This window comes from Schistocerca gregaria, chromosome 8, assembly GCF_023897955.1.
Source record: "Schistocerca gregaria isolate iqSchGreg1 chromosome 8, iqSchGreg1.2, whole genome shotgun sequence".
Lineage (NCBI taxonomy): Eukaryota > Metazoa > Arthropoda > Insecta > Orthoptera > Acrididae > Schistocerca > Schistocerca gregaria.
The window spans coordinates 9,084,693-9,106,183 of record NC_064927.1 but is presented as its reverse complement, the minus strand read 5'-3'; the positions used below and the strand labels follow the sequence as shown (position 1 = coordinate 9,106,183).

The window sequence follows — 21,491 nt, the reverse complement described above, 5'->3', positions numbered from 1 at the left end:
ATTGGTACAGTACGTCTGGTGAACTTATATGCTCCTTCAGGCACCGGCAAAAGGAGATAACGGCGCACCTTTTTCGCCGAAGATATAGCCCAGCTCTTCCAGGGCAATACCGACCACTTGGTAGTAGGCGGCGATTTTAATTGTGTGCTCCGCCCATCCGACCAGGAGCCACACTATACCACCTGCCCGGCACTCCAGGCACTTGTACAGGACTTGGCCTTGTTGGACACCTGGATCATCAAACACGGCGACCGTCGAGCACACACCTACTTTACTAGTCACTCCGCGAGCCGTTTGGATCGAGTCTACATCACCCGCGGCCTACGATCGGTCGTTGTCGACGCTGAGATGTGGTCGGCAGCGTTCACGGATCACCTCGCATATGTGTGTACTCTCACCCTTCCCCGCCAGCGCGTCCGCCGAAGTAGGGGTCCGTGGCGCCTCAATGTGGCCCTTCTTGATGAGATAAATTGCAGACGCGCAGTCGAGTCCACATGGAGCAATTGCCACCGGCATTTACCCGCCTACCGTTCTGTACTTCAATGGTGGTTACGGTGTGCAAAACCCGCACTGTGCCGAACATTAGTCAGCTATGGACGCGACCGAGCGCGCTGGTATACTGCGACTACTGATTTTTACTATACTGTGCTCCGCGAACCGGCTGTACAACCGCCGTCGCCAGAGCGACAATCAGCAGTACAACGCGTCAAGGCACAATTGCTTCGTATCAATGCCGTACGTCTTGCGGGTGTGCGGGTGCGAGCGAGGACGACTGATGATGTTCGTGGTGAACGACCTTCCCTCCACCATATCATTCAAGAACGCCGAAGACGCAAGAGGCAGCTCATTACCGAGGTTGAGACGAAGGATGGGCGACGCGTTGACGCACAAATGGATATCGTCCGAGCGTTCACACAGTCATATAAACTTCTTTACGAGAGGGAGTCCCACATGAATGTAGGGGTCAGGGAAGTCCTATCTGACCTACCAGTCTCTCGGAACCTACAAGATGATGCTACGCTCTTGTCGGCGGTGACTTTGGAAGAACTGCGAGAGGCTCTGTTGCGTGGCTCTCCCAACAAAACGCCTGGCCCTCACGGCCTCCCTCTTGAATTTTACAAGCGGTTCTTTGATCTCATGGGCCCAATGTGGGTCAGGATATACAGTGAACTCCTGGACGCCGATTTTCAGGTACCATCTGACTTTACTGAGGGTCTCTTGATCCCTGTGCCCAAACCCGGCGGAGGCCGTCGCCCTCTTGATTTCCGCCCGTTGACAATGCTAAACACTGACTATAAGCTGTTGACACGCATGCTCCGTGAGAGGCTCAAACCTACGGTAATGGCGGCCATTCACACTGATCAAACCTGCCTCAGGGGCGACACTAATGTGTTTACGACTTTAAGCACCTATAGAGACGTGGTGGCGCTCATGCAAACTTGCCGCCTCCAAGGCGCTCTTGTTGCACTGGACTTCGACCATGCTTTCAACCGCGTTAACCATGGTTTCCTGCGTGCTGTTATGGAACACATCGGTGTCCCGCGTCTGACGACGTCTGTTGTGCTTCGATTGATCCATGGGGCTGTCACGAGGATTATGATCAACGGCTGTCGGTCCGCCCCCGTCCGTGTCAACAGGTCCGTCCGGCAGGGTTGTCCTGTTTCTGCCATGCTCTTCGCCGTTGCCCTCGAACCAGCTCTTCACGGACTACGGCGACGCTTAGAAGGACTTACCCTCCGTTCCGTAACCTTTCGATGTGGTGCATACGCCGACGATGTGATGTTCTTAGCACGGTCTGGTGACGAAATACACACGGCGTTTTCCTGGCTCCACCAGTATGGGGCGGTGGCAGGCAGTGTGCTCAACCTTCGGAAATCACGCTACATGGAGGTAGGACGAGGAATGCCTGCAGGTCTGGCCGTACCTCTGACAAAGGTCCCGATGCTCAAGTGTTTAGGGATATCACTGCATCGACAAATACAACGCACGGTGGCCTTTACGTATCGTATGGTCTTACGGCGACTCCGTTTAGAGGCTCGTCTCAATAAATTCAGATCATTGAACATTTTGCAACGCGCCCAATACGTCAATGTGTACATGGCTTCTCACCTTAACCATTACGCCCATGTACTGCCGATAACGGACACGATGGCTTCCAGGATACAGGCAGTGTTTGGACACGTGGTGAACGATGGTGCTGTTTTCAAGATCCGTTTTGTTATGCTTACTTTACCCTTCGACAAAGGCGGTGTTGGACTCACTCACGTCAAGCACAGAGCGCTGGCACTGTATCTCTGTTCCATGAGGCGACTCTGCCTTTCACCAACAGCCAGTCTCCCTGGCCTACTGATTGAAGAAGTGGCCCCACGTACGCTGTACCCACCGGTACCTGTTGGACATTTATCGCCCTCGCTGTCACATATTAGAACGTTTTTCGTAGAGCATAGCTATGTGTTGCGGGTTATATCGGAGACACGGAATCCGACAGCGAAGACTTATTATAGTGCTCTCCAACACTGGACTCCGGATAACGACATTGTACGGCGCCACCCTACGGTCGACTGGCCACGGGTATGGCGAGCCATCCACGCGCCGTTCCTGTCTACTTTCGTGCGGTCGACGTGGTATGTGGTCGTTAACGAGATACTTCCAACCAGACAACGGCTGCATGCCATTCACCTAATTGACGACCCTGTGTGCCCCCGTTGCACGACGTTAGACACGGACGAACATAGACTGAAATGTGGCCCCGCGCGTGAGTGCTGGAAACTGATCCGCCAGATCCTAGCTTTCCTGCTCCGCCGCCCCTACGTTTCGATTTTACCCCAAGAACTCTTTCATCCCGACGCTGTCTATTTCCCTATGACCCGGATGAATGCGGTTAATTGGGTATGAGGAATGGCGATACACTACATATACCGAGATGGAGACAAAGACGTCCTCGATTTATGGTACTATATGATCGACGAGTTTCTGGTCTTAACGAACAGACAGGATTACCGGAACCTTTTTGGGAACTATTTGGGTTCGTCATTCATGGACCCACCACCCAGCTGGGGTGTGCCGGGTGTGAGAAGACATTAACTTGTAGATGTGATCTTTCCACGATTCCCCTATGGTAACAGAAACAGTCTCTGACTGTGTGCAGCGGCCCCGGGCGCTCCAACGATTGGTGGCTGGTGATGTCCAATGTAATGACGACCACCCGTTCCTGGCCGCCCGCCTAGCAATGTGACCGCGGCGAGCAAGATGGCCCTTTTTAGTTCACTTTATTGGCAACTTTTTGCGCAAGGCTGCCTTGTTTTTTTTATGCATTCTCAAAAAAAAAAAAAGGCGCGCAGTCCGGAGCCGTGCGACTGTAGAAAAAAAAAAGTAGCTGAGTGGTCAGAGTGACGAATTGCCCTCCTACGGACCCGGGTTCGATTCGCGGCTAGGTCTGAGATTTTCTACAAAAAAAAAAATAAAAAAAATGGATAAGGCGTCGGACTTAGGATCTGAAGATTACAGGTTCGAATGTTGTCACGCTCATGTTTTATCAGTTCTGAAAAAGAAACATAGCGTTTTAATGTAGCAATTGAGCAGTACGAAACCGTCTGAATGTTGCTGTTGACCATTTTCTGCTTGGAGATGTTCTTGAGCTTGAAACACCCACAACAAGACCGGTGTTAACTAACGAAATGGTCGGCAGAGTGCCGTCACCGCGAGTTTTCACTGGCACTTGCACATCTAAAACAACGTCGGAAAGTAACTCGTTCGCCTTTTGAGTCACATCAAGTACGAGTGTTAATTTTGACGCCACTAGCTCTGCAGGTTGTCATGCAGTTCCTTTACCTCTCAGAAATGATTATGAAATAAAAGTGAAGTACGTGACGTGTGTGACGTTAGGAAAACATTACGCAGCATGGAGAGATTCTGTATGGGACCACCCAACCCAAACGAGTACTGTGTGACGTGCTACACGGCAGGTATTCACCGAAGCAGCCTTGCTAGCTCAGTCGGTAGAGCGTGAGACTCTTAATCTCAGGGTCGTGTGTTCGAACCCCACGCTGGGCGGAACGGAATTTTGTTCCACTGCAGATGTAAATTACCGTTTATATGATTAACGTGATGTAATGGAAATAGCAACTTTAAACTTTGCCTACGTCTCTGTCAGGCGCAAGGAATCTGTATTTGAAGGTGAAGGTGATTTTGTAGACATGTGTGAAAGACATGTTCTGAAATGCAAGTGTTGTTGTTTGGAGAGCACATCGGTTACGTGTCAGATGTGTAGCCAAGCAGTAATGGGTCACCATAGCTGCAAATATTAGTTGGTAATATGAAGTGTTGTCAGCTGAATTCTGATGATCCAGACGACCGTAAGGACGAAGTACGAAAAGTACCGCTAGGTCTCGCCTCTTTAGCTCAGTGGTAGAGCACTGGTCTAGTAAACTAAGGGTCGGGAGTTCCATCCTCAAAGGAGGAAGTCGAATTTTGAAAATCAGTTGCGCGTCGTGGCCGTATAGCAAACAGTATCTGTGACGACGAACAATTAGCGACATGCCTTTCATTAAGAAGAGGTTGAATGTAACGAATGGGTGGGAAAGAGCAAGGGGCAGCGGCTGTGTAGAACGAAAACACAAATCATGAGGGTGTGAGCGTTTCGAGATGAGTCATATACAAGTTGCACTTGGTCGTCAGTGACCGTGTGGCCTAATGGATCAGTTCCGCTTGAGACGCGACAGCGTTCGGACGTGCCTTCACTTCCGTGCCGTCGTAGCGCCGCAAGCCGTGTTTACATCGTTTCTTGTGACTGTGATTGTGTTTTTTTCTCGTGTTATTTTCCGTTTTTGTGTACTCTTATTCTTTTTTTTTCTCTTACTAGCGGTTTCGGCCGCTTATCGTTACAGTTATGGCTAAATCGGTACCCCGTAAGAATACATTATGTTTTGAGTTTGACAAGGCATCGCGTCGTGTGCAACCAAGCTCTCTGGAAATTCATGATTTAATTGTCGATGTAATTGGGATAAGTTCTGACCAGGTTCACACAGCGTACTATGATATGGCGGATTACTGTTTCTTTGTCAAGTTTCTCACTCCGTTACAACTGGAGAAGATATTGCAGAAAACTGGAGGAAAGGCGGAATTCCATCATCGCGACCAATCGGTGAGTACCGTGTTAATCACCAATGCCGATGTAGAATATAAACAGGTTCAAGTATTCAATTTGCCACCAGAAGTTGAGCATTACCTATTGAAAGATGTTCTTGCCAAATACGGTGATATTCGGCAAATCAGAATGGAAAAATGGTCTAGCCAACACAAATTGCTATGCTACAGTAGGGTTCGTTCTGTTGATATGAGCATTAAAGTTAATATTCCCTCGAATATCGTGGTCTGTGGCTATAAAGCACATGTCGTTTATAGTGGGCAAGTAGAAACTTGTTATATTTGTAACGAGAGCGGGCATCTACGCAGTGATTGTCCTCGGCGTATTTTCGTCCTTAAAAACACCTTACAAAAACGCCAGAGATTGACACTAGCTAATATTATGACCCAACGTCAGAATTTGGAGGAGACACCTTTGCCACCCGGTACATCAGAGGCCGTTGAACCTGATCTTAGCAACGAGTCCTAACCGCCATTAGCGCAGAAGAGCGAGAAGCTTCCACTTGCTGTCAGCACAACGTTATCAGTCGGTAACAAACGGCGCCGTACCTGTGACGATAGTGGAACTGATGAAGAGTTGTCGGTCAACGACCCGATCTCGGTCACGGACACAAACACTCCCTCCCAGGAAAACGTTGCCGTGGACTGCATAGATGAGGGCTCCGACGCCGCTGCTTCCACTGCGGCGTCGGTAAACAACAGTGCCGGCCAGTGTTTACAGCTGACTGTTGTGACGCCGCCGGCCGGCCCGCCACAACACGACTTGGACCCACAACAAGAGGACGACCGTCCGATGTCGGCTCTACAGACACACGACGAAGCAGTTGGTCTGGAGCCCGTTGTCAACACCAACCTGCCCCTTCATGAACTCAACCAACCTGGGACGCCGGACGGCTGTTTACCAACAGACAGTGTGGATACAAACAAACACACATTGCCTTCCGCCGCCGCGTCTTCGCACGAGTTAGCTCCAGTGGAGGAAGCCGGCACTCCGGCTACCGATTTCAGTCATGATCCGCCCACCCCGCCTTCTGCCATGGAACTCCCGGCTAGTGGACGACGGAAAACTAAACCCAAACCAAATGTCTCCACGGCCCGAAGGAAGACTCCGATTAGAGGTGCCGCGGAATCAGGACGCGAACCTGGCACTGTCACTTCGCAGTCTGACAGTGCGATGGACTGGGCCGCTAATGCAATGCAGCTTTCTCCCTCCTCCGATGGGCACGACCCAGGCATATAAATTTCTTTCTCTTAATATTAACAAGTTCACGACAGCTTTGAAGACATGGTGGTAGAGACAGTTTATCAACGGGTCTGCAGCCGATGTTGTACTTCTACAGGAAGTGTCTATATTAAGTCTCACCGTTCCTGCTTTTCATGAGATAGCAAATGTAACGAAAGACACGGGCACAGGTGCAGCCATTTAGTGAAAAAGCGGCGGACTTCAGGCTGACTTTTCTTCCCCTCAAATACATTGTGTACATTGGGCGAAGTGTACATCTCGAATTTTGTGTACCCCCTCCACTTTGCCATCCCTACTTGACAATTAACCTTCTCAGATGATTCAAGCTTATAAAATATTAACTATTAACGTTAACAGGATAACGTCAGATTTGAAAAAAGTAGTGTTAAAACAATTTATCTATGAATCAGAGGCCGATGTTGTGTTGTTGCAAGAAGTGTTATTCACTGATTCCACCGTACCCGGTTTTCAAATATTTTATAATGTCCTACCGGACGTAAACACAGGAACCGCAATTTTAACTTGTGAAGGTTTACCGGTGATGTTGTTGGACAAACTGGTTACAGGAAGAGGCCTTAGTTGTAAAATATTTGATGTCACCGTTGTCAATGTTTATGCACCGTCCGGTAACACCAACAAAGCGGCGAGAGCTAATTTTTTCAAGGATGACTTTATCTACTTGCTGAGGAAAAATCCTGCGTCTGTAATAATTGGTGGTGACTTCAATTGTGTAGTTAACAGGAAAGATCAGGTGCCGCACTTTAATTACAGCAAGGAGCTGCATGACTTAATTAGAAACATGAAGTACAAAGATGCATGGGAAATCAAATTCCCTACGCTAGTCAAGTTCACGCATTTCACTTCGACATCATGCAGTCGGATCGATAGGCAGTATGTGTCGGAGAATCTAATTCATAACGTGTTGCATGTGGAAGTAATCCCGACATACTGCTCGGATCACTGTGGGTTTTCTATGACTATCAATTTAGCAAGACAACCTACTAAATTTTACCGCAGTCAGTGGATGCTCAACATTGCCCATCTCAAAGATGACGAACTGGAAGACTGGATCAAAGCCACATGGACGGCATGTTTGAAATCAGTGCATAAATACGGATCTAAAATCGAATGGTGGGTCAAGTTTGCCAAACCTAAACTTCGGCAATCCTTAAAATTATACAGTTTTCAAAAAAACTAGAGATACCAAAAAGACAATCGAATTTTATTATACGGTATTGCGAGAACTACATGACAAACATAATGTAGCTGCTACTCACCTAGAGCAAATTCGAAAAATAAAAGCGAAGCTTCTAAGCATCACACACCGGCAGTTGGAGGGATTAAAACTTAAATCAAAGGCGAAGTCTCTACTACAATAAGAAACTACTTCAATGTTTCACCTGATCAAACACCAACTTCATAGGCGACGCAGTTTTATTGAACACCTCAAACTCGAAGACGGGACTGTAATTACCGACCAACATGACATGGTGCGCGCCATACATCAGCATTTCTCTCACCTCTACTCTAAAGACCAGACTGCCGAGACTGCAACGTCCTGAAACTTTACACTTATTAACGGAACGGATCACTACTGATGAAAATAACTGTCTGCTTGCTGCCTTTGCAGAGGACGAAATATTACATCTCGTAAAGACGTCACCTTCCAACAAATCGGCGGGTCCAGATGGATTACCAAAAGAATTTTATTACAAGTTTTGGCATATTATTGGGTCAACATTCACGGATATAATAAACGAAACCATACAAGGAGGAGAATTACCAACTGAACTTAAGGAAGGAAAACTAGTCTTGATTCCGAAAAGTAAAGGACAAAAGAACATTGATCAGTTTCGCCCCTTAATGTTGATGAACTATGATTACAAGACCATTGCACGAGCACTTAAGGAGAGACTCACACCACTTCTCAGAACAGTAATAAAAGGCCATCAAGCCTGCTTCCCGGGCCGGACGATCATGTCGGTCATCTCCGAATACAGAGACCTCATTTCTATCGTGGCAGTCACTGACATCAGGTGTGCAATATACTTCGTCGATTTCTGCAAGGCATTTGACCATGTCAGCCACCGATACGTGGACCTCATATTTAAACATCTGGCTTTTGACGATCGAGCAGTTAGAGTAATCCATCAGATGATGACCGGAATAACTGCCAAGGCTTACGTCAACGGACAGCCGACGAAAACTATTTATATAGAGAGGGGAGTTCCACAAGGGAGCCCGTTATCAGTGCTTTTGTATGTTCTTGTACTTGAACCTTTGCTACGGCAACTCAGCGACAAATTAAGTGGTGTCACAATCTCCGGAGTCACGTTTACAGCAAAAGCATATGCCGATGACGTGGGCGTCGTCCTTCGAAACGGAGGAGAAATTACAATTCTGGAAGAGACGATACGTCAATATAGTCGCGCCTCTGGTGCAAAAGTGAACACCCATAAGAGTAAAATCTTAAACCTAAGAGGGTTTGACAGGGTACGCAGCCAATGGGCGTCACTAGTTGATTCCCACAAAACACTAGGCATTACTATGAACAATTGTCCAATGAAGATGGCTGCAGTAAATTGGCGGGACACGGCGAACAAAATACAGGGTGCGTTAAGGGAACTTCGTTGGCGATCCGCGAATTTATTGCAAAATGTTCAATTAATTAACCCCTACGTGTTTTCTAAAGCCTGTTTTGTAGCACAAATATTCCCAGCACCGACGTTACAGGTGAAAAAGGTAATGCGTCTTGCAAATAGCTACCTGTGGAAAGGCAACATATTTACAGTTAGACTGGACAGTGTGACCAAAGCAAGACTGATGGGCGGGTTAGGGCTAACTAATTTGGTTACAAAGGCAACTGCACTTTACATCAAAAGAACCCTGTTTATGATTAATACGGACAGAAATAACATCACCTCCCGACTATTCACAATTGTCCAGCCAGGTTCCCTGCAACCCCCGGTGAATGTGGGCAAACTAAACAACACACTAACGCATATCAAGAAATTTTGTATTGAGGTCGGCTACTTAAAGCCACGCATTATGTGCAAGTCAAGTATAACTACAAAGGAGATTCTAAATACATCGCACCAATGGGATACACAAAATGCCATAGAAATCAAATATCCGAACGTCATATGGCGTACTATATGGAAAAACCTTAGACTCAAAATCCATTCAACAAACGTGGCTTCCACTTGGTACAAGGTAGTCAGCGACACTGTACCAACCAATGCAAAACTTTATCAGATAGGACTGTGTGCTACAAATCACTGCACTAAGTGTGGATTCGTGGACACACTTCACCACAGATTCACGTGCAGAGGACAATTTCACAATTGGACATGGATAAGACAGAAGATTGCACTCCTCACCAGAAGTGATGGCCGCCATTATACACCACAAATGCTATTGCAGCCTGAAGTGACATTTTTTACAGAAAGCAAAAATACAGAAAAATACAGAATCTCTCCATGCTGCGTAATGTTTTCCTAACGTCACACTCGTCACGTACTTCACTTTTATTGCATAATCATTTCTGAGAGGTAAAGGAATTGCATGACAACCTGCAGAGCTAGTGGCATCAAAATTAACGCTCATACTTGATGTGACTCAAAAGGCAAACGAGTTACTTTCCGACGTTGTTTTAGATGTGCAAGTGCCAGTGAAAACTCGCGGTGACTGCACTCTGCGACCATTTCGCTAGTTAACACCGGTCTTGTTGTGAGTGTTTCAAGCTCAAGAGCATCTCCAAGCAGAAAATGGTCAACAGCAACATTCAGACGTTATTTTGTTCCGCTGCAGATGTAAATTACCGTTTTTCTGATTAACGTGATGTAATGGAAATAGCAACTTTAATCTTTGCCCTCGTCTCTGTCTATCGAAAGGAACCTGTATTTGAAGGTGAAGGTGACTTTGTAGACATGTGTGAAAGACATGTTCTGAAATGCAAGTGTTGTTGTTCGGAGAGCACATCGGTTATGTGTCAGATGTGTAGCCAAGCAGTAATGGGTCGCCATAGCTGCAAATATTAGTCGGTAATATCAAGTGTTGTCAGCTGAAGTCTGATGATCCAGACGACCGTAAGGACGAAGTACGCAAAAGTACCGCTAAGCCGCGCCTCTTTAGCTCAGTGGTAGAGCACTGGTCTAGTAAACCAAGAGTCGTGAGTTCCATCCTCAAAAGAGGAAGTCGAATTTTGGAAATCAGTTGCGCGTCGTGGCCGTATAGCAAACAGTATCTGTGATGACGAACAATTAGTGACATGCCTTTTATTAAGAATTACTCTCAGATGTGATTAAGGCGAATGGCGCAGATAAAGCCTTTGCCAAAGCGGTACAGCATAAGGTGGGACGAGGCAGTCTGAATTACATTTTATAGATGAATTTCTCACATATGTCAGAGCCTCTCGCTGCCGTCGTCGTCGTCGTCGTTGTCATTGTCGTTGTCGTCGTCGCCACCGCTTCTGCAGAAGTAGCAAATGGCCATCGTAGCAAACGCGGCGAGGGATGCCCTGCCTTCGATTCCGAATGCACAAAGTGTGTGGTCTTGTTTCCCAGTCTATATTTGGTCGGTCACGTAAGAGGTTGAATGTAACGGATGAGTTGGAAAGAGCAAGGGGCAGCGGCTGTGTAGAACGAAAACACAAATTATCAGGGGTGTGAGCGTTTCGAGATGACTCATATACAAGTTGCACTTGGTCGTCAGTGACCGAGTGGCCTCACGGATCAGTTCCGCTTGAGACGCGACAGCGTTCGGACGTGCCTTCACTTCCGTGCCGTCGTAGCGCCGCAAGCCGTGTTTACATCGTTTCTTGTGACTGTGATTGTGTTTTTTTCTCGTGTTATTTTCCGTTTTTGTGTACTCTTATTCTTTTTTTTCTCTTACTAGCGGTTTCGGCCGCTTATCGTTACAGTTATGGCTAAATCGGTTCCCCGTAAGAATACATATTGTTTTGAGTTTGACAAGGCATCGCGTCGTGTGCAACCAAGCTCTCTGGAAATTCATAATTGGATTTTCGATGTAATTGGGATAAGTTCTGACCAGGTTCACACAGCGTACTATGATATGGCGGATTACTGTTTCTTTGTCAAGTTTCTCACTCCGTTACAACTGGAGAAGATATTGCAGAAAACTGGAGGAAAGGCGGAATTCCATCATCGCGACCAATCGGTGAGAACCGTGTTAATCACCAATGCCGATGTAGAATATAAACAGGTTCGAGTATTCAATTTGCCACCAGAAGTTGAGCATTACCTATTGAAAGATGTTCTTGCTAAATACGGTGATATTCGGCAAATCAGAATGGAAAAATGGTATAGCCAACACAAATTGCAATGCTACAGTAGGGTTCGTTCTGTTGGTATGAGCATTAAAGTTAATATTCCTTCGAATATCGTGGTCTGTGGCTATAAAGCACATGTCGTTTATAGTGGGCAAGTAGAAACTTGTTATATTTGTAACGAGAGCGGGCATCTACGCAGTGATTGTCCTCGGCGTATTTTCGTCCTTAAAAACACCTTACAAAAACGCCAGAGGTTGACACTAGCTGATATTATGACCCAACGTCAGAATTTGGAGGAGACACCTTTGCCACCCGGTACATCAGAGGCCGTTGAACCTGATCTTAGCAACGAGTCCTTCCCGCTATTAGCGCAGAAGAGCGAGAAGCTTCCACATGCTGTCAGCACAACGTTATCAGTCGGTAACAAACGACGCCGTACCTGTGACGATAGTGGAACTGATGAAGAGTTGTCGGTCAACGACCCGATCTCGGTCACGGACGCAAACACTCCCTCCCAGGAAAACGTTGCCGTGGACTGCATAGATGAGGGCTCCGACGCCGCTGCTTCCACTGCGGCGTCGGTAAACAACAGTGCCGGCCAGTGTTTACAGCTGACTGTTGTGACGCCGCCGGCCGGCCCGCCACAACACGACTTGGACGCACAACAAGAGGACGACCGTCCGATGTCGGCTCTACAGACACACGACGAAGCAGTTGGTCTGGAGCCCGTTGTCAACACCAACCTGCCCCTTCATGAACTCAACCAACCTGGGACGCCGGACGGCTGTTTACCAACAGACAGTGTGGATACAAACAAACACACATTGCCTTCCGCCGCCGCGTCTTCGCACGAGTTAGCTCCAGTGGAGGAAGCCGGCACTCCGGCTACCGATTTCAGTCATGATCCGCCCACCCCGCCTTCTGCCATGGAACTCCCGGCTAGTGGACGACGGAAAACTAAACCCAAACCAAATGTCTCCGCGGCCCGAAGGAAGACTCCGATTAGAGGTGCCGCGGAATCAGGACGCGAACCTGGCACTGTCACTTCGCAGTCTGACAGTGCGATGGACTGGGCCGCTAATGCAATGCAGCTTTCTCCCTCCTCCGATGGGCACGACCCAGGCATATAAATTTCTTTCTCTTAATATTAACAAGTTCACGACAGCTTTGAAGACAGGGTGGTAGCGACAGTTTATCAACGGGTCTGCAGCCGATGTTGTACTTCAACAGGAAGTGTCTATATTAAGTCTCACGGTTCCTGCTTTTCATGAGATAGCAAATGTAACGAAAGACACGGGCACAGGTGCAGCCATTTAGTGAAAAAGCGGCGGACTTCAGGCTGACTTTTCTTCCCCTCAAATACATTGTGCACATTGGGCGAAGTGTACATCTCGAATTTTGTGTACCCCCTCCACTTTGCCATCCCTACATGACAATTAACCTTCTCAGATGATTCAAGCTTATAAAATATTAACTATTAACGTTAACAGGATAACGTCAGATTTGAAAAAAGTAGTGTTAAAACAATTTATCTATGAATCAGAGGCCGATGTTGTGTTGTTGCAAGAAGTGTTATTCACTGATTCCACCGTACCCGGTTTTCAAATATTTTATAATGTCCTACCGGACGTAAACACAGGAACCGCAATTTTAACTTGTGAAGGTTTACCGGTGATGTTGTTGGACAAACTGGTTACAGGAAGAGGCCTTAATTGTAAAATATTTGATGTCACCGTTGTCAATGTTTATGCACCGTCCGGTAACACCAACAAAGCGGCGAGAGCTAATTTTTTCAAGGATGACTTTATCTACTTGCTGAGGAAAAATCCTGCGTCTGTAATATTTGGTGGTGACTTCAATTGTGTAGTTAACAGGAAAGATCAGGTGCCGCACTTTAATTACAGCAAGGAGCTGCATGACTTAATTAGAAACATGAAGTACAAAGATGCATGGGAAATCAAATTCCCTACGCTAGTCAAGTTCACGCATTTCACTTCGACATCATGCAGTCGGATCGATAGGCAGTATGTGTCGGAGAATCTAATTCATAACGTGTTGCATGTGGAAGTAATCCCGACATACTGCTCGGATCACTGTGGGTTTTCTATGACTATCAATTTAGCAAGACAACCTACTAAATTTTACCGCAGTCAGTGGATGCTCAACATTGCCCATCTCAAAGATGACGAACTGGAAGACTGGATCAAAGCCACATGGACGGCATGTTTGAAATCAGTGCATAAATACGGATCTAAAATCGAATGGTGGGTCAAGTTTGCCAAACCTAAACTTCGGCAATCCTTAAAATTATACAGTTTTCAAAAAAACTAGAGATACCAAAAAGACAATCGAATTTTATTATACGGTATTGCGAGAACTACATGACAAACATAATGTAGCTGCTACTCACCTAGAGCAAATTCGAAAAATAAAAGCGAAGCTTCTAAGCATCACACACCGGCAGTTGGAGGGATTAAAACTTAAATCAAAGGCGAAGTCTCTACTACAATAAGAAACTACTTCAATGTTTCACCTGATCAAACACCAACTTCATAGGCGACGCAGTTTTATTGAACACCTCAAACTCGAAGACGGGACTGTAATTACCGACCAACATGACATGGTGCGCGCCATACATCAGCATTTCTCTCACCTCTACTCTAAAGACCAGACTGCCGAGACTGCAACGTCCTGAAACTTTACACTTATTAACGGAACGGATCACTACTGATGAAAATAACTGTCTGCTTGCTGCCTTTGCAGAGGACGAAATATTACATCTCGTAAAGACGTCACCTTCCAACAAATCGGCGGGTCCAGATGGATTACCAAAAGAATTTTATTACAAGTTTTGGCATATTATTGGGTCAACATTCACGGATATAATAAACGAAACCATACAAGGAGGAGAATTACCAACTGAACTTAAGGAAGGAAAACTAGTCTTGATTCCGAAAAGTAAAGGACAAAAGAACATTGATCAGTTTCGCCCCTTAATGTTGATGAACTATGATTACAAGACCATTGCACGAGCACTTAAGGAGAGACTCACACCACTTCTCAGAACAGTAATAAAAGGCCATCAAGCCTGCTTCCCGGGCCGGACGATCATGTCGGTCATCTCCGAATACAGAGACCTCATTTCTATCGTGGCAGTCACTGACATCAGGTGTGCAATATACTTCGTCGATTTCTGCAAGGCATTTGACCATGTCAGCCACCGATACGTGGACCTCATATTTAAACATCTGGCTTTTGACGATCGAGCAGTTAGAGTAATCCATCAGATGATGACCGGAATAACTGCCAAGGCTTACGTCAACGGACAGCCGACGAAAACTATTTATATAGAGAGGGGAGTTCCACAAGGGAGCCCGTTATCAGTGCTTTTGTATGTTCTTGTACTTGAACCTTTGCTACGGCAACTCAGCGACAAATTAAGTGGTGTCACAATCTCCGGAGTCACGTTTACAGCAAAAGCATATGCCGATGACGTGGGCGTCGTCCTTCGAAACGGAGGAGAAATTACAATTCTGGAAGAGACGATACGTCAATATAGTCGCGCCTCTGGTGCAAAAGTGAACACCCATAAGAGTAAAATCTTAAACCTAAGAGGGTTTGACAGGGTACGCAGCCAATGGGCGTCACTAGTTGATTCCCACAAAACACTAGGCATTACTATGAACAATTGTCCAATGAAGATGGCTGCAGTAAATTGGCGGGACACGGCGAACAAAATACAGGGTGCGTTAAGGGAACTTCGTTGGCGATCCGCGAATTTATTGCAAAATGTTCAATTAATTAACCCCTACGTGTTTTCTAAAGCCTGTTTTGTAGCACAAATATTCCCAGCACCGACGTTACAGGTGAAAAAGGTAATGCGTCTTGCAAATAGCTACCTGTGGAAAGGCAACATATTTACAGTTAGACTGGACAGTGTGACCAAAGCAAGACTGATGGGCGGGTTAGGGCTAACTAATTTGGTTACAAAGGCAACTGCACTTTACATCAAAAGAACCCTGTTTATGATTAATACGGACAGAAATAACATCACCTCCCGACTATTCACAATTGTCCAGCCAGGTTCCCTGCAACCCCCGGTGAATGTGGGCAAACTAAACAACACACTAACGCATATCAAGAAATTTTGTATTGAGGTCGGCTACTTAAAGCCACGCATTATGTGCAAGTCAAGTATAACTACAAAGGAGATTCTAAATACATCGCACCAATGGGATACACAAAATGCCATAGAAATCAAATATCCGAACGTCATATGGCGTACTGTATGGAAAAACCTTAGACTCAAAATCCATTCAACAAACGTGGCTTCCACTTGGTACAAGGTAGTCAGCGACACTGTACCAACCAATGCAAAACTTTATCAGATAGGACTGTGTGCTACAAATCACTGCACTAAGTGTGGATTCGTGGACACACTTCACCACAGATTCACGTGCAGAGGACAATTTCACAATTGGACATGGATAAGACAGAAGATTGCACTCCTCACCAGAAGTGATGGCCGCCATTATACACCACAAATGCTATTACAGCCTGAAGTGACATTTTTTACAGAAAGCAAAAATAACGCTGTCATGTGGCTCATGGGTCACTACACACATTACGTAATAAGAAGGAATGGATCAGACAATTCACTTGATTTCATCGTCTATATGGAATCCGCTTATTGGGAATCAAAAAAATACAGTGACCATAAAAAACACTACGGCAACATGTTGAATATAGTCTTCGAGAGGACAGGAATAGGATAAAAACGAACAACACGATAGAAACTATAAGGAAGTAACAAGCAAACAGTGGACTGAGTGAACTATTTTATTAATCTCTGAGAAGTGACTACGGCTTCTACACGGTATTATGTACGAAAAAAAAAAAAAACACAACAGAAAAAGGTACAAACAAATTACAACATTCAAGAACCAAAAAGAGCAAATAATAAAAAAAGACAAAAAACTAAAAAAACATAAAATAAAATAAGGGAAAAACCACAACGTTCTAAGTAAAAACTTTGTTCCATGATATAAATAAACTCAGAGGAGACAGACAAAAAGTATGTGTCCTCCCATGTCATGATAGGGAAGGGGTTCTGTGTCGTGACGCACTTGCAGTGCCCCGAAGAGGCCATACTGCTGTTGCTGCGCGTCCGGGATTCTGCCTTCATTGCAATCTACTTATTGAAAAGAGAAGTAAAAAAAAGGGGTTAAGGAAAAAAAGTGGTTGAAGACAAAAAAAAAGTTTGGATGAGCATTAAACAAAAATAAAAAAAAGTGGTTAAGAAAAAAAAATGGATAAGGCGTCGGTATTCGGATCTGAAGATTACAGGTTCGAATGCTGTCACGCTCGTGTTTTATCAGTTCTGAAAAAGAAACATACCGTTTTAATGTAGCAATTGAGCAGTACGAAACCGTCTGAATGTTGCTGTTGACCATTTTCTGCTTGGAGATGCTCTTGAGCTTGAAACACACACAACAAGACCGGTGTTAACTAGCGAAATGGTCGGCAGAGTGCCGTCAACCCGAGATTCCACTGGCACTTGCACATCTAAAACAACGTCGGAAAGTAACTCGTTCGCCTTTTGAGTCACATCAAGTATGAGTGTTAATTTTGACGCCATTACCTCTGCAGGTTGTCATGCAATTCCTTTACCTCTCAGAAATGATTATGAAATAAAAGTGAAGTATGTGACGAGTGTGACGTTAGGAAAACATTAGGCAGCATGGAGAGATTCTGTATGGGACCACCCAACCCAAACGAGGACTGTGTGACGTGCTACCCGGCAGGTATTTACCGAAGCAAACTGGCTAGCTCTGTCGGTAGAGCATGAGACTCTTAATCTCAGGGTCGTGGGTTCGAACCCGACGCTGGGCGGAACGGAATTTTGTTCCACTGCAGATATAAACTACCGTTTTCCTGATTACAGTGATGTAATGGAAATAGCAACTTTAAACTTTGCCTACGTCTCTGTCAGTCGCAAGGAATCTGTATTTGAAGGTGAAGGTGACTTTGTAGACATGTGTGAAAGACATGTTCTGAAATGCAAGTGTTGTTGTTTGCAGAGCACATCGGTTACGTGTCAGATGTGTAGCCAAGCAGTAATGGGTCGCATAGCTGCAAATATTAGTCGGTAATATAAAGTGTTGTCAGATGAAGTCTGATGATCCAGACGACCGTAAGGACAAAGTACGCAAAAGTACCGCTAGGCCGCGCCTCTTTAGCTCAGTGGTAGAGCACTGGTCTAGTAAACCAAGGGTCGTGAGTTCCATCCTCAAAGGAGGAAGTCCAAATTTGGAAATCAGTTGCGCGTCGTGGCCGTATAGCAAACAGTATCTGTGATGACGAACAATTAGCGACATGCCTTTTAATAAGAATTACTCTCAGATTTGATTAAGGCGAATGGCGCAGATAAAGCCTTTGCCAAAGCAGTACAGCATAAGTTGGGACAAAGTACGCAAAAGTACCGCTAAGCCGCACCTCTTTGGCTCAGTGTTAGAGCACTGGTCTTGTAAACCAAGGGTCGTGAGTTCCATTCTCAAAGGAGGAAGACGAATTTTGGAAATCAGTTGCGCGTCGTGGCCATATAGCAAACAGTATCTGTGATGAACAATTAGCGACATGCGTTTTATTAAGAATTACTCTCAGATTTGATTAAGGCGAATGGCGCAGATAAAGCCTTTGCCAAAGCGGTACGGCATAAGGTGGGACGAGGCAGTCTGATTTACATTTTATAGATGTATTTCTCACATATGTCAGAGCCTCTCGCCGCCGTCGTCGTCGTCGTCGTCGCGGCTTCTGCAGAAGTAGCAAATGGCCATCGTAGCAACTGCGGCGAGGGCCGCCCTGCCTTCGATTCCGTATGCACAAAGTGTGTGGTCTTGTTTCCCAGTCTATATTTGGTCGGTCACGTAAGAGGTTGAATGTAACGAATGGGTGGGAAATAGCAAGGGGCAGCGGCTGTGTAGAACGAAAACACAATTCATCAGGGGTGTGAGCGTTTCCAGATGAGTCATATACAAGTTGCACTTGGTCGTCAGTGACCGTGTGGCCTAATGGATAAAAAAAAAAAAAATTTATAAGGCGTCAGACTTCGGATATGAAGATTACAGGTTCGAACGCTGTCACGCTCGTCTTTTATCAGTTCTGAAAAAGAAACATTCCGTTTTAATGTAGCAATTGAGTAGTACGAAACCGTCTGAATGTTGCTGTTGACCATTTTCTGCTTGGAGATGCTCTTGAGCTTGAAACACACACAACAAGTCCGGTGTTAACTAGCGAAATAGTCGCAGAGTGCCGTCACCGCGAGTTTTCACTGGCACTTGCACATCTAAAACAACGTCGGAAAGTAACTCGTTCGTATTTTGAGTCACATCAAGTATGAGTGATAATTTTGATGCCACTAGCTCCGCAGGTTGTCATGCAATTCCTTTACCTCTCAGAAATGATTATGCAATAAAAGTGAAGTACGTGACAAGTGTGACGTTAGGAAAACATTAGGCAGCATGGAGAGATTCTGTATGGGTCACCCAACCCAAACGATTACTGTGTGACGTGCTACCCGGCAGGTATTCACCGAAGCAGCCTGGCCAGCTCAGTCGGTAGAGCATTAGACTCATAATCTCAGGGTCGTGGGTTCGAGCCCCACGCTGGGCGGAAACGGAATTTTGTTTCGCTGCAGATATAAATTACCGTTTTTCTCATTAACGTGATGTAATGTAAATAGCAACTTTAAACTTTGCCTACGTCTCTGTCAGTCGCAAGGAAACTGTACTTGAAGGTGAAGGTGATTTTGTAGACATGTGTGAAAGACATGTTCTGAAATGCAAGTGTTGTTGTTTGCAGAGCACATCGGATACATGTCAGATGTGTAGCCAAGCAGTAATGGGTCGCCATAGCTGCAAATATTAGTCGGTAATATGAAGTGTTGTCAGATGAAGTCTGATGATCCAGTCTGCCGTAAGGACAAAGTTGGCAAAAGTACCGCTAAGCCGCGCCTCTTTACCTCAGTGGTAGAGCACTGGTCTTGTAAACCGAGGGTCGTGAGTTCCATCCTCAAAGAAGGAAGTCCAATTTTGGAAATCAGTTGCGCGTCGTGGCCGTATAGCAAACAGTATCTGTGATGACGAACAATGAGCGACATGCCTGTTATTAAGAATTACTCTCAGATTTGATTAAGGCGAATGGCGCAGATAAAGCCTTTGCCAAAGCAGTACAGCATAAGGTGGGACGAGGCAGTCTGAATTACATTTTATAGATGTATTTCTCACATATGTCAGAGCCTCTCGTCGTCGTCGTCTTCGTCGTCGTCGTCGCGCTGCTTCTGCAGAAGTAGCACATGGCCACCGAAGCAAATGCGGCGAGGGACGCCCTGCCCTCGATTCCATATACACAAAGTGTGTGGTCTTGTTTCCCAGTCTATATTTGGTCGGTCACGTAAGAGGTTGAATGTAACGAATGGGTGGGAAAGAGCAAGGGGCAGCGGCTGTGTAGAACGAAAACACAAATCATCAGGGGCGTGAGCGTTTCGAGATGAGTCATATACAAGTTGCACTTGGTCGTCAGTGAACGTGTGGCTTAATGGATAAAGCGTCGGACTTAGGACCTGAAGATTACAGGTTCGAATGTTGTCACGCTCGTGTTTTATCAGTTCTGAAAAAGAAACATACCCTTTTAATGTAGCAATTGAGCAGTACGGAACCGTCTGAATGTTGCTGTTGACCATTTTCTGCTTGGAGATGCTCTTGAGCTTGAAACACACACTACAAGACAGGTGTTAACTAGCGAAATGGTCGGCAGAGTGCCGTCAACCCGAGTTTCCACTGGCACTTGCAACATCTAAAACAACGTCGGAAAGTAACTCGTTCGCCTTTTGAGTCACATCAAGTATGAGTGTTAATTTTGACGCCATTACCTCTGCAGGTTGTCATGCAATTCCTTTACCTCTCAGAAATGATTATGAAATAAAAGTGAAGTATGTGACGAGTGTGACGTTAGGAAAACATTAGGCAGCATGGAGAGATTCTGTATGGGACCACCCAACCCAAACGAGTACTGTGTGACGTGCTACCCGGCAGGTATTTATCGAAAAAGCCTGGCTAGCTCTGTCGGTGGAGCATGAGACCCTTAATCTCAGGGTCGTGGGTTCGAACCCGACGCTGGGCGGAACGGAATTTTGTTACGCCGCAGATATAAACTACCGTTTTCCTGATTAAAGTGATGTAATGGAAATAGCAACTTTAAACTTTGCCTACGTCTCTATCAGTCGCAAGGAAACTGTATTTGAAGGTTAAGGTGATTTTGTAGACATGTGTGAAAGACATGTTCTGAAATGCAAGTGTTGTTGTTTGGAGAGCACATCGGTTACGTGTCAGATGTGTATCCAAGCAGTAATGGGTCGCCATAGCTGCAAATATTAGTCGGTAATATGAAGTGTTGTCAGCTGAAGTCCGATGATCCAGACGACCGTAAGGACGAAGATCGCAAAAGTACCGCTAGGCCGCGCCTCTTTAGCTCAGTGGTAGAGCACTGGTCTAGTAAACCAAGGGTCGTGAGTTCCATCCTCAAAGGAGGAAGTCGAGTTTTGGAAATCAGTTATGCGTCGTGGCCGTATAGCAAACAGTATCTGTGATGACGAACAATTAGCGACGTGCCATTTATTAGGAATTACTCTCAGATGTTCTTAAGGCGAATGGCGCAGATAGAGCCTTTGCCAAAGCGGTACAGCATAAAGTGGGACGAGGCAGTCAGAATTACATTGTATAGATGTATTTCTCACATTTGTCGGAGCCTCTCGTC

General features: G+C 45.8%; 2 non-coding genes across 2 annotated transcripts; both read left to right on the top strand.

Annotated features, from left to right (window-relative positions):
* Window positions 1–3,980: 3,980 nt before the first annotated feature.
* Window positions 3,981–4,053, top strand: Trnak-cuu (transfer RNA lysine (anticodon CUU)). The gene has a single exon. It is a non-coding gene; the product is annotated as a tRNA-Lys (tRNA).
* A 15,223-nt stretch (window positions 4,054–19,276) lies between these two features.
* Trnam-cau (transfer RNA methionine (anticodon CAU)) lies at window positions 19,277–19,349 on the top strand. Its single transcript has one exon. It is a non-coding gene; the product is annotated as a tRNA-Met (tRNA).
* Window positions 19,350–21,491: the final 2,142 nt, after the last annotated feature.